The sequence below is a fragment of the Herpailurus yagouaroundi genome, unplaced genomic scaffold (genome assembly GCF_014898765.1).
Source record: "Herpailurus yagouaroundi ecotype Mexico unplaced genomic scaffold, PumYag 211, whole genome shotgun sequence".
In the NCBI taxonomy this organism is placed as follows: domain Eukaryota; kingdom Metazoa; phylum Chordata; class Mammalia; order Carnivora; family Felidae; genus Herpailurus; species Herpailurus yagouaroundi.
The window spans coordinates 7,355,249-7,369,108 of NW_024412442.1; the positions used below are offsets into that span (position 1 = coordinate 7,355,249).

Consider the following 13,860-nt stretch of genomic DNA (forward strand, 5'->3'; position numbering starts at 1 on the left):
GTCTCAATATATTTTCTCTTTCCAAATAAAAAATATATATGTATGAAAAACTAACTATAAATGTCTGTAGAAACTTTAATGGTTTTTAAAGTTTAAAATTTTGGATTATTCCCTTTATGCTCTTTCAGAAATCTCTTTCTTGGAGACTTTGAATTTAAATATTTGCTGGGAATTAAATGTTACAGTGAGTGGGAGAGCACTTTGTAAAGCATTATGCAGATGTAGAGTCCTTTTGTATTAGTTGTTTAAGCACATGAGCCGACCTGTGTCCTTATATGAGTGAGCCACAAGTTGTTTTTCTAAGTGGTAAGTTTTTACCAATTTGCTTTGAACCAATGCATATTTAAATTTTGCCATATTGAGTTGTGTCCAGTTGGACTTTTGTAGTGTTTCTGTTCTGTGCAGAATTGGTAAATGTCAGTGTCTACAAAAACTACAGAAAAACCCCAAACTACTTCTTTGTAGTTTGTATTACAGTTATAGCTACATGAGACTGTTAGAAGTTCTGTTTAAGAACTTGACAATAGGGAAATAAATTTTTTTTCTCCTAGTTAGGTGGGACACAGTTGGAAGGATGCTCACCATCACAGATCCATGAGAGCAACACTGTGATACGGTTTAGTCAGTGACAGTACACATGTACAGAAAATGTGGGTGGTAGAGAAAAGAATGAGGGACGTAAATTTTGAATCAGGAGAGGAGGATCTGGAAAAGGAGTCGTGCAGTCACCAGACTTGTGTTCTCTGAGGTGGTGTAGGAGTGTTCATCAGGCCTCCTTATGACCTAGGCAAGATATCCTCCAGGGTGACTATCTTATATTACTGCTTTGTCATTCTGTGTCCAACCAAGTACTGATTCAATCAAATCAGGTTAGTACTCACCTGGAAAAGGAGTATGAATAGTCTGGGTAGAGGACAAGTTTTCTGATCACTGTAAGGGTATCATCCTTGTGGTAAATTAACCTGGCATGTTAGTTTTGGTTGGTTCTCTTTGTTCTCTTCTGACTGAATTAGTTTCTTCTGACTTGTTAGTCACGAGGCTGATTTTTCATCTTTCAGGTTACTGATAAAGTTCAGTTTTTGGATCTGTACACTTCATTTTCAGACCTTAGATTGTAATAATTTCACCAAGAAAATATTTTGCTGGGAAGCATTTTGATATGTCATCTTCTGACTTCATAGCCCTCGCCTGAATTAATGACACTGAATTAAGATTCCCAAATTTGGGGCTCCTGGGTTGCTCAGTCAGTTAAGCGTCTGACTTTGGCTCAGATTGTGATCTCGCGGTTCACGAGTTCGAGCCCCATGTCGGACTCTGTGCTGACAGCTCAGAGCCTGGAGTCTGCTTCAGATTGTGTGTCTCCCTCTCTCTCTGCTCCTCTCCTGCTCATGCTCGCTCGTGCACGCTCTCTCTCTCTCTCTCTCTCTCTCTCTCTCTCAAAAATAAAATAAAACGTTAAAAAGTTATTGAAAAAAAAGGATTCCCAAATTTAATTTGTAATCTGTAACCAAGATTGAAGTTTATTCTGCCTGCTTTAATGTATCTAGCTTATTGTGTCCAGTTCTTGGCTTTTTCAAATGTTATTCCTTAAAAAGGTTTTATGTACATGGTTTTTTATTTAGCCAGTGGTTGCTTTAGCCAACTGATCCTGTCACCTTTATGGTAATGGCAGTGGTAATAGCACGTAAATGATGAGGAATTACCTGTGGAATATAATAGCTATGCTGTGCCTGGTTTGTCTTGCCCTCCCACATGTTGTGATTGGGGGATAAATGGCTAGTGAGGCTTTGCTGGCTTCCGTTGCTCACTCCACTCCCCTTCTGCGAGAGAGAGGATGAACAGTGACCAGGAAGATAGTTGTGGTTTTTCCTGTGAAATAAAATAAAAATAAGTAACTTCCAAGTAATTGGCCTGTTAGAATTAACTTCTCCAAGGGGGAATGGCTGTCTCTAGTACCTAAATGATTGATTTTCTTGTTTGGTTCCCACGGTATTGGACACAGTAGTAATAATCAGTAGTGATTCCTTTTTGGCTCAAAGATGATAATGTCTCAGTGAAAAATGTGTCTTTATTCTTGTAAATTTTCTCTCAACAAACATTTCCAGTTGGATTTCCTTTGCCCTCTCATTCCATGTGTTTTCTATGATTTCTCCCCAAAGGAGAAACACTATGCCAGGTTCATACTTTGTTGGTGTTGAACATCTTTGCTTTGAGTAAAAGAAACTCACATTGCAAATGTCTTTACTTAAATTATGCAGTATTTAACTGTTGGGGATATGGTTTGTTAATGGCAACGTGAAATTTTATATTTGAGGTACTCAAGTATTTAACTTCTTTTGAGGTTACCTCCTAGGATCAGGAATTGATGCAAAAATGTGAAAAGTCGGGGAGAAGTGAACAAAGCTGAAATTTTTAACTGTCTTAACTGCAAATGTTTTGTTTAATAAGCAATCAGAATTGACAGGGTAGGACAGCGACATCTCAAAAAGAAAGTTGAAGAGCTGAACTCTTCCCAGATTGTTTTTTCTTCTTTTCCTCTTATTAACCACCTTCTCTCCTCCTCCTTTATTGCCCCTAAGATCTTGCTCTAAACTGCTGGTAATTTGAAACAATGTTTTATTCAGATAATTGATTATTGTGTGGTAATCTCATCCCTGGGGCTAATATTGAAGTTACCCTAATTTATATGTTATCTGGTATAAATCTGAGCAGTCTTTAACAAAGTGATGAATTATGTGTTTAACAGACATAGCTTAAGAACTGTTCTGTACTTAATAAATCAGACAAATGTAGGTTTAATAGAGTCGTGAACTGGCTTTCTTACTGCAGAACCTTTAATATACTACTATGCCTTGTAACTCTCCCAAGAGTGAAATTTGAATATGCTGCTTTTCTTTTCCTGTTTTTTTTTTCCTCTTCCCTTCCCTTCCTTCCCCATTCTCTCTTTCTTTTCTTTTAATATGTTAAATAATGTCTTCTAAACAGTGTTCCTTGGAGCATAATTTGGGAAGTGTTGAAAATGAAAAAAGATGCATAGAACAATATTTCCCCTTAGTCTGAAATCAGTAGGAAGTAATTTGCTTCCCGTTTTATTGGAACGATGTTAGATGTGGGTGGGTTCCCATATTTATTGTAAGGAAATGCTTTGAGCTTAGTCTTCTGATATATAGTGATTTTCTTTAAAAAAAAAAAAAAAGACTTTATTCATTGTGTTCTATACTCAGCCTTTTTATCCATATATATATGCGGCTGTATTACAGATTCAGGTGCAGCTTCCAGCTTTCCTCTTTTATACATTTTCTCCCTGAAGAAACGTCACATATTCTTATAATTATATGTTGATCTCTCAATCAACCTTAATTATGTGTTGATATTCCATTGAAAAGGAAGTGTTTGTCATCCCAACATTATCATTATTGGTTATTCAGTTAAAAAATTAAAAAGAGATTATATAGAGGAAAACTTCGAAATAATTTAGAGAGAATATCAATTCCATTCTCCCTTTTCAACAACTTTTGTTGTTGTATTGCCTTTCTTTTCCCTGCTTCCTTTTTTTTTTCTTTATTGAGGTGAAAATTACATAACATAAAATTAATCATTTTAAAGTGTACACTTCAGTGACATTTGGTACTTTCACGATGTTATGTAACCACCACCTCTTTGAAGTTCCAAAACATTTTTATCACCCCAAAAGAAAAAGCTCTACCCATTGGCTGCCTCCCACTTCTTTTGTTGGTCTTATTTTCTTAAAATGGCAGTCTTGACAGATTTGACAGTGTTTATAGTATCTGCACCAATTCAGTTTTTGATATTTTAATAATAGGTAACATGTATTTTACATTTATTTACATACATATGTTGCTTTTGTACAGTTTACATGTGTCATTTTATTTTATTTTATTTTATTTTACTTATTTATTTTGAAGGAGAGAGAGGGCAGGGGAGGTGCAGAGAGAGAGAGAGAGAGAGAGAGAGAGAGAGAGAATCCCAAGCAGGTTCTGCGTTGTCAGTACAGAGCCCCATGTGGGGCTTGATCTCACAAACCAAAATCAAGCTGAAATCAAGAGTCAGTGCTTAACCAACTGAGTCACCCAGGTGACATGTGTCACGTGTCATCTTATTAAAAAACTACAGTTTTTAATAAGTCCCCATTTCATATATGGTGTTAAAGAAGTTAGCTTCCCCAAGTACCAGAGCTGGTTAAGTAGTGAGGCTAAGGGTTGAGTCCAGTCTGTCAGATTCCAAAGCTGATAGCCATATGATCCTGTATGTCAGAGAACAAAATGTTTTATCCTATACATGTGTACACCAGAGGTTATATACCATGTATAGGTAAACACCAGAAAATTTATTTAGGATTTGAGTTTCCAGATTGAAAAAAGCTATATCGTGCCAAGCCCAATGAATGAAAACAGGCCTATACCAGGCAATTATTATGAAATTTCTTTTTTTTTAAATGTTTATTTATTTATTTATTTTGAGAGAGCATGTGCCTGGGGGGAGGGGCAGAGAGAAGGAGAGACAGAGAATCTCAAGCAGGCTCTTTCCCATAAGCATAGAGCCTGACACAGGGCTCCCTCTCAACGACCCTGGGGATCATGACCCAAGCCAAAATCAAGTGTCGGACACTCAACTGGCTGAGCCACGTAGGCACCCCTGAAATTTCTTTAATGATGCCAGAAATAATGAGAATGTCTCAAAAGCTTTCAGGGTCATGTAGGAGGGATTAGGAATATCCATGACGTCCAGCTTCTCAGCATGGAAGAATTAATGATGGAAGATGGAGGTACAGTGTGTCACGTTTGCGTTCAGCATAGAGTTCTGTATCCAGCCAAGCCACCAGCCAAAGTGCAAGAGGAAGAAAGAAAGCCATTCGAGAACAACAGCAAAAACTTGTATCCATGCAACATTTCTTAGAAAATCATTAGACAGTGTGTTCTAACAAAACAAGAGAATAAGCCATGAAAGAAGAGAAAGGGGCTTTGGTAAATTGAGGCTCCAACTCCGAAGCAGCAGAGGAAAGCCCAGGGATGACACCTGTGCCACCGGCTGAAGAGCAGCTAGTTCTGGGTGAGCAGTATGACAGAGGGCATCAAAGAAGAAAATAAGAAGTAGAACTGATAAATGGATACTGAAATGTTTTGGGAAAACGTGATAGATTCTTAGAAATATGGTGAATTAGGTTAGGAAGCAAATGTTAACATCTGCCGATTGGCTTCTTAACCGCAAATTGTCATATTGCCATTGAAGGTAGGGATTCAGAGAAGTGAAATGTGGAGGTGCTTCTGGTTTTGTAAGCTTCATCTACCATGGCAGAAGATAGGCAGGTAATTGATAAGCCTGTAAGAAGCAGTGGTATGTATATTATAGAGAAATGCCGAATTAAATACCAGGAAAAAGGATATGATAGTTGAGGATGGTTACTTTTGGAGAAGACCCAGGAACAGATGAATGAATAGAGCTGGAGATGAATTTTTTTTTTATTGTGGTAAAATTTTATATACACATATATATAATCTATAAAATACGTACAATGCAATTTACCATTTTGACCATTTCTAAGTATACTAGTGGCATTAGGAACATTCACATCGGGCAACCATCACCAGTATCCATCTCAGACTTTTTTTTATCACCACACTGAAACCTTGTACCCATTAAATAGGAGCTCCCCAGTGCCCCTACTCTCAGCCTGGCAACCACTGTTCTACTTTCTGTCTTTGGTATTTATTCTGGGTACCTTATGTTAAGTGGAGTCAGGCAGTATTTGTCTTTTTGTGACTGAGTGTGACATAGCATGTGACTTCACTTAGCATAACGTCTTCAAGGTTCATTCCTGTTCTGGCCTGTGTCAGGATTCTCTTCCATTATATGTATATACCACATTCTGTTTATCTGTTCATCCACTGATGGACATTTGGGTTGCTTCTGCCTTTTGACTATTGTAAATAATGCTGGTGTGAACATAGGTGTACCAGTATCTGTTCAAGTCCCTGCTTTCAGTTCGTTTGGTTGTACACCCAGAAATGGAATGGCTGGGCCAAATGGTAATTCTGTGTTTAATTTTTTGAGAAACTGCCGTATTGTTTTCTACAGTGGCTGTATCATTTTTCATTCCTACCAGCAAGTGTAGGTGTTCCAATTTCTCTACATCCTCAACATTTACTATTTTCTGGGCTTTAAAAAAAAATTTTTTTTTTTTTAAGAGCCACCTTAATGGGTGTGAAGTAGTATCTCATTGTGGATTTTTTTCTTCCCTATCTTTATCTTTTGTTTATTTTTTAATTTTTTTTTTAAGGTTTAGTTATTTTTAAGAGAGAGAGAGACAGAGTGTGAGTGGAGGAGGGGCAGAGAAAGGGAGACACAGAATCCGAAGCAGGTTCCAGGCTCCGAGCTGTCAGCACAGAGCCCGACGCGGGGCGCTAACCTACCAAATGTGAGATCATGACCTGAGCTGAAGTCAGACACTCAACCGACTGAGCCACCCAGGTGCCCCCCCCCCCCCGCCGTCGTTATTTTAAACCGCTGTAACTTGGAGAAATCACACATCTCAGCTACAGAAGCAGAGACCTGAGAAACTTCCCTTCCCCTTGGTAACTGACCTCTCCTGCAAACCCCTTCTTTCAAAGTCAGAGGGAGGGGATGAAACATAAAAGAACCCTTATTTTAGCTAGAATCTTACCAAGATTTTCCCATTCTTCTTAGTTTTGGGGTATGACAGCTGGTAATTTCTTCATTTGCTAGGAACCAGAGCTCTGGGAAATCTTGTTAACCAAGAGGCCTGGTGTTTTAAAAAATGAAGAAATGCTAAAAGGATCTTAGAAACAGAGGTACTTAAAATGTGCACATTGAATGCATCAATACTTTCAGCATGCATGCATACAATGGCTATATAATTATCTTGAGACAACTTCCAAAGTCTAAATTTGAGGCTTATGATCTCCCTTCTTGGAAGGCCTATTTAAGCATCTAGTAGATTATTACATTTTTACCACCTAATGGGAGGCCTTCCATCTCCTCCTCCCTCTGTTCCTCTTTTTTTTTTTTTTAATTTTTTTTTCAACATTTATTTATTTTTGGGACAGAGAGAGACAGAGCATGAACAGGGGAGGGGCAGAGAGAGAGGGAGACACAGAATCGGAAACAGGCTCCAGGCTCCGAGCCGTCAGCCCAGAGCCTGACGCGGGGCTCGAACTCACGGACCGCGAGATCGTGACCTGGCTGAAGTCGGACGCTTAACTGACTGCGCCACCCAGGCGCCCCAACCTCTGTTCCTCTTTTAAATTTGAGTCTAGGGGCGTCTCGGTGACTCAGTCGGTTGAGTGTCCGACCTCACCTCAGGTCACCATCTCACAGTTGACAAGTTCTAGCCCCGCATCAGGCTCTGTGCTGATGGCTCAGAGCCTGGAGCCTGCTTCCGATTCTGTGTCCCCCTCTCTCTCTGCCTCTTCCCCTCTCATGCTCTGTCTCTCTCTGTGTCAAAAATAAAGATAAACATTAAAAAAATTTTTCTTTTTCAATTTGAGCCTAGACAAGTATGGCACAGGTTCCAGAAAATGTCCAGTGGTTTTTGATCTTTGGGGCATGCAATTTTGTGTATATTTGCTAAGTGTATATTTTTTTAAAGGAGGCATATAGTTAACATACGTGTTATATTAGTTTCAGGTGTACAACATAGAGACTGGACAATTCTGTGCCTTATGTGATGTTCACCACAAGTGGAACTACTGTCTGTCACCACACGGCACTGTTACACTGCCATTGACTCTGTTCCCCATGCTGTACCTTTTCACCCCTGGCTCATTCCATAACTGGAAGCCCATATCTCCCACTTGCCTTCACCCGTTTTGTCCGTACCCCTACCCGCTTCCCTCTAGGAACTATCAGTTTGTTCTCTGTATTTACAGGTCTGTTTCTGCTTTTTGTTTGTGCATTCATTTGTTTTGTTTTCCAGATTCTATATATATGAGTGAAATCATATGGTGTTTGTCTTTCTCTGACTGACGTCTGTAACTTAACATAATACCGTCTAGGTCCACCCATGTTGTCACAAATGGCAAGATCTACTTTTTTTAATGGCTGAGTAATATTCCATTATGTTTGTGTGTATGATGTCTTTATTCATTTCTCAGTGGACACTTGGATATTATAAATAATGCTGCAGTAAACATAGGGGTGCATGTGTCATTTTGAATTAATGTTTTAGTTTTCTTGGGCTAGGTATCCAGGAGTGGAATTACTGGATCATATGGTATTTCTGTTTTTAACTTTTTAAAGATGTTTATTTTGAGAGAGAGACAGAGAGAGCACGTATGTGTGCACAGGGGAGGGGCAGAGAGAGGGAGAGAGAGAATCCGAAGCAGGCTTCATGCTCACTGCGGAGCCCAGTGTGGGGCTTGGTCAGATGCTTAACCGACTGAGCCACCTAGGTGTCCCCTCTTGAATTTTTTGAAGAACCTCCATACTGTTTTCCACAGTGGCTGCACTGTGGAATTCATATTCCACATACTCCTATTCCTACCAACAATGCATACGGGTTCCTTTTTCTCCACATCCTTGCTAGCCCTTGTTTCTTTTGGATTCTAGACATGTTGATGGTTGTAAGGTGATATCTTAGTGTGGTTTTGATTTGCATTGAACATCTTTTCATGTGCTTATTGACTGAATATCTTCTTTGGAGAAATGTCTAAGTTTTTTGCCTATTTGTAAATTGAATGCTTTATTTTTTTGTTGTTGAGTTCTAGTAGTTCTTTATGTATCCTGGGTATTAATCAGGTGATTTGCAAATATTTTCTTCCATTCTATGGGTTGCTTTTTTGCTTTGTTGATAGTGTCCTTTGATGCATAAAATGTTCAAAAGTTTGATACAGTCCAATTTAGCTATCTTTTTGTTGACTGTGTCTTTGGTGACACATCCAAGAAATCATTGCTAAACTGGTATCCTAAAGCTTTTCTCTCATGTTTCCTTTTTAAGAGTTTAGAGTGTTAGACCTTTTTTTAGGTCATTAATCCATTTTGAGTAATTTTTGTGTATGGTGTAAAATAAGGGTCCAACTTAATGTTTTTACATGAGGATATCCACTTTTCCCAGCACCATTTGTTGAAAAGACTGTCTTTTTTCTACTGAATGGTCTTGGCACACTTGTCAAAAAATTATTTGACCATATATACAAGAATTTATTTCTGGTCTCTGTTCTAGTTCACTGGCATGTGTCTGTTTCGTGTCAGTACCACACTTTGTAGCTTTGTAGTAAATTTGAAATCAGGAATTGTGAGTCCTACAATTTTGTTCTTCTATTTCAGGATTGTTTTGGCCTTGGAGGGTTCTTTGAGACTCTATATGAATTTGGGGATGGAATTTTCTACTTCTGCCCCCCCCCCCAAAAAAAGTTTTTGGGATTTTGATAGGAATCACATTAATCTGTAGATTGTGTTGAAATCTTAACAATATCAAGTCCTGATCTACGAATGTGGGATGTCTGTCCATTTATTTAGGTCTTTAATTTTTTTCAACAGTGTTTTGTAGTTTTCTCCGTGTATCACCTTGATTAAGTTCATTTATAGATACTCTTTTTCAATGCTATTGTAAATGGAATTTTCCATTTCGGACTGTTCGTTGTTAGTGTACAGAAATGCAACAGATATTTGAATTTGAATTTTGTATGCTGTTACTTTACTTAATTTGTTAATTCCAACAATTTTTTGTGGAATCTTTAAGGTTTCCTACATATAAGAACATGTCACCTACAAACAGGTAACTTCATTTCTTCCTTTCCAATACGGATGCCTTTTTGGATAGAAGTGGCAAAAGCAGACTTCCTGTCTGTCTTGTTTCTGACCTTAGAGGAAAATTTTTGTCTTTTACCATCGCATATCATACTAGTTGGGTGTGGATTTTTTTTAATAGATTTTATTTTTTAGAGCCACTTTTCATTCATAGCTACATTCAGCAGAAGGTAGAGAAGATTCCCATATCCCGCCTGCCCTCACACATGTATAGTCTCCTTCACCAGTTTTTTTAAGTATATTTACTTTGAGAGAGAAAGAGAGACAGCCTGAGTGAAGGAGGGGCAGAGAGAGAGGGAGCACACGTGGAGCCTACTTGGGAATTCCCTCCCTCCCTCCCTCCCTCTCTCTCTCTCTCTCTCTCTCTCTCTCTCTCTAAACATTAAAAAATTTTTTGTCCAGGGGCACCTGAGTGGCTCAGTTGGTTGAGCGTTTGACTTCATCTCAGGTCATGATCTCACGGTTTGTGGGTTCGAGCCCTACATCGGGCTCTGTGCTGACAGCTCAGAGCCTGGAGTCTGCTTTGGATTCTGTGTCCCCCTCTCTCTATACCCCTTCCCACTTGCGCTCTGTCTGTGTCTCTCTCTCAAAAATAAATAAACATTAAAAAAAATTTTTTTTTGTCCAAAACCACAAGATGCATACCAAGAGTGAACCCTAATGTAAATCATGGACTTTCTGTATGATAATGATGTGTCAGTATAGATAACCTAATTATAACAAATACAGTAAAACCTTGGGTTGTGAGTAACTTGTTCTGCGAGTGTTTCACAAGATGAGCAAACATTTCTAATAAAGTTTAACTTGATAAACGAGCGATGTCATGCAATACGAATAGTATGTGAAGCCAAATGTCACATGATCGCAACTGAGCCAATGGTTCTTTTCTCTCTCTCTCTCTCTCTCTCTCTCTCTCTCTCTCTCTATATATATATATATATATCTTTCTCTCTGGGATTGTAGGTGATGATTTCCCGTGCTCAGATGCTCAGTCTCAAGCCGTGGTGTTTGGCAGAAATCACTGATTTTTCAGGACGTTGGAAGGTGCCCACAACTGGCACTGGTGTATTTTTGTCACTTTCAAAGCACCTGTGGACAGTCCTTTGCTTTTCCCCACAAGAGTGAGCTTAGGAATGCTTTGCTTCATTCTAGGTCAGGCTGCCTGCAGATAGAGACCCTTTCCTCTGCTGCCTTATGCCAGTTACATGAAATACAGTCTATGACAAGAGTTTATTAATTCTGCACTGTGGTCAGCATCCACGTGAGCGAATACAATGGCCCCGTGCAGAAAAAGATTCCTTTGAGTCGACAGATAGCAGTGATTCCGTTGGTGATAGTGAAAGTTGTCCTACACAATAACCCTCCTCTCTCCTGTCTCCCTCAAACCAGCCATGAAGGTTATCAAAGGGAAGTACAGGTTAATTTATTTTTCCTTATGCTTTGTATTTTCTTTATTATTTTGTATTATATTACAATATTGTAATCATTTTTATATGAATGTTTTTGGGTTGTGGAACAATCATCTGAGTTTCCTTTATTTCTTATGGGGAAATTTGCTTTGACATACAAGTACTTTGGATTAGAAGTGTGTTTTTGGAATGAGTTATGCTCGCAAACCAAGGTTTTACCATATACCACTCTGGTAGAGGGCATTAATAATGAAGGAGAGCCCAACATGGGGCTCAGTCCCATGAACCGTAAGATCATTACCTGAGATCATTACCTGAGATGAAATCAAGAGTCAGACTCTCAACCGACTGGGCTGCCCAAGCGCCCCTGGGTTTGGACACATTTTAATGACATGTGTCCATCATTATAGTAATATACAGAGTACTTTCATTGCTCTAAAAGTAGTCTGTATTCTGCCAATTCATCCCTCTCCATCCTCCCTGCCCCCTGGCCTCTGGCAAATGCTGATATTTTTACTGTCTTCATACTTTTGACTTTTCTAGAATGTCATATAGGTGAAATCATCCAGTATGGGCATATAGAAACTCTACTACTATGCAATATGGCAGTATATGAAAAACCCACAACATGCAAAATGGTATGGCCACTTTGGAAGATGGTAGTTTCTTACAAAACTAAACATACTCCATAAAATCAAGCAAATGCATCCCTATGAGTAGTTACTCAAAAGAGTTGAAAACTTGCATTCACACAAACATGGGTGTCATGTCTTAAATGCCTGACTCCCAAAAGAGGAAAAAGGGGGATAAAAGGAGGAAAAAAAAAAAAAAAGCCTCTGGATCTTTAAATCTCCTGGAAGCCTTTTCCATCAGTGGGGATTTCAGCCGGGGTGGCCTGCTTCTGTGTCTGCATGTCTGTTATCATAAGCAGAAGTCAATGATAAGAACACAGATCTCTGATATTTGGAGGACAAGGTCCCAGGAGCTGGTGCAGGCTGTGCTAGGAGTATGTACATGGCTGCCTCCTGGGAGGTGAGGGGCACTGGGGGTGAATAGCTGCTGCCATACTGAGTTGAAACGGGCTGAAATTAACTATGATTTACGGTCTAAGCCTTCATCTGGACGATGCAAGCTTTTGACTAGACTCCAGGGTTCCAAAATAGTTACATCAGTCCGATTATGCCAGTAGAGTATTTGTCTAGGTGGGGAGATGGGTTTCCTGGGGTTCCTATTCTGCCATCTTCCCTCAACTAGTTTTTTATTACATGTTTTTGTCTGTCTTTTGAAATACATGTTTATATATTATCTTGACAAAAATAGTTTTAAAATGCACTTTGGCAGCTTACTTAGGACTATTTCATAGGAATTCTTTGAGGAAAGAAAAGACTTCTAAAAAAGACAAAGACTGTTTATTCTCACAGCTGTCTTTAGTGAATTCAGATTTTTATATATTGAAATTATTTGAAGTAAGGTATAGTTGTCTTAGAAAGATTTATATTCTAGATTTTCCACGTCTTGAGGACATTACCTCTTTGCTCTTGTCTAAGTTTTTAACCTACTTTCCAAGTACCTCCAGTTAAATTTTCCCATTTCCCTTTAGAAAGTGCTGTTTTCTTGCTTTTTTTCCGCTTTTCCATTGTATCAAATTTATAAGGCAGTGAGCCAATTGTGGGCATGAAATCCTTGGGAGGAGAGAGGAGGAAGTGGGAGGGGCAGCCATGGTGAATGTTTTCCTAAGTAATATTCAAGTTCTTTGAGAGAACTTACCCTCCCCCCTTTTTAAAAATGCTGTGATATTTTCTTTTAAATAGATTGTTTATTCTCCTGCCAGTCTCCCTGTTGCTCAAATGCTAGATAAGAAATTGTAAAGTTCACATATTAAAGGGAGCACAAAAAGTATTTTACCAACCCTCAATCAAAAAAAAAAAAAAAAAAAAAGGAAAATGCTGTAGATGAACAGGGTCAGGGTTCTTGGTTGCACAGGATGGAAAATAGCTCTAAATAACTTAATCAGAAAATAATTACTTGCAAAATGTTAGATAGCTCATAGCTCACGGCTCAGAGCCCTGAGCTGGGAAGATTGGCAGAAGCCAAGGGAAATAAGGCATGTCACCAGGTTATGATAAGGGCAGTCTCTGCTTAGGACGCTGACTGCTATTGGACACTTGCTGTCCCAGTGCTGTCCCAGTGTCCCACACTGCTGACTTGACTGGATATTGGTGACTGTGCTCATTACCTTTCCACTCTGCTGGAGATCTCTCTCCATGACCTGACTCCTCCGCACCCTGCTTTTACCCCTGGGAGTCAGTGTCCAGAGCAGGAGGACCTAACTGGTCTCGGCCTTGCTCCCATGAGGAGAAAGATGGGGAAGGGGAGTATTTGCTTCTCACCTTTTGAAAATGTCTCCAAACTGAAATGGGTTTGGGTGCAGAGCAGCCTCAAGAAGACTAATATCTCCTACCGATGTCTCCTGCTTTACACCTCCTGTCTTCAGACACTGTTTGCAACTAGAACTTGCAGTCATTCTTTAAAGAATTGTTTTCATCTCAGACCTACTTTTTACAAAAAAACAGATGGGAACATACTGCATACTCTTCTGCATTTTGCTTTTTCTCATTGAACGTACTTAGGAATTTTCCATACTGGCACGGAGGTGAAACATCTT

The 13,860-nt window shown here is 39.1% G+C and overlaps 1 protein-coding gene across 1 annotated transcript in view; it reads left to right on the forward strand.

The window, feature by feature from the left end:
• PTEN (phosphatase and tensin homolog) overlaps window positions 1-13,860 on the forward strand; it is a 92,293-nt gene that overhangs the window by 26,427 nt on the left and 52,006 nt on the right. The gene's annotated exons all lie outside the window — the stretch shown is intronic.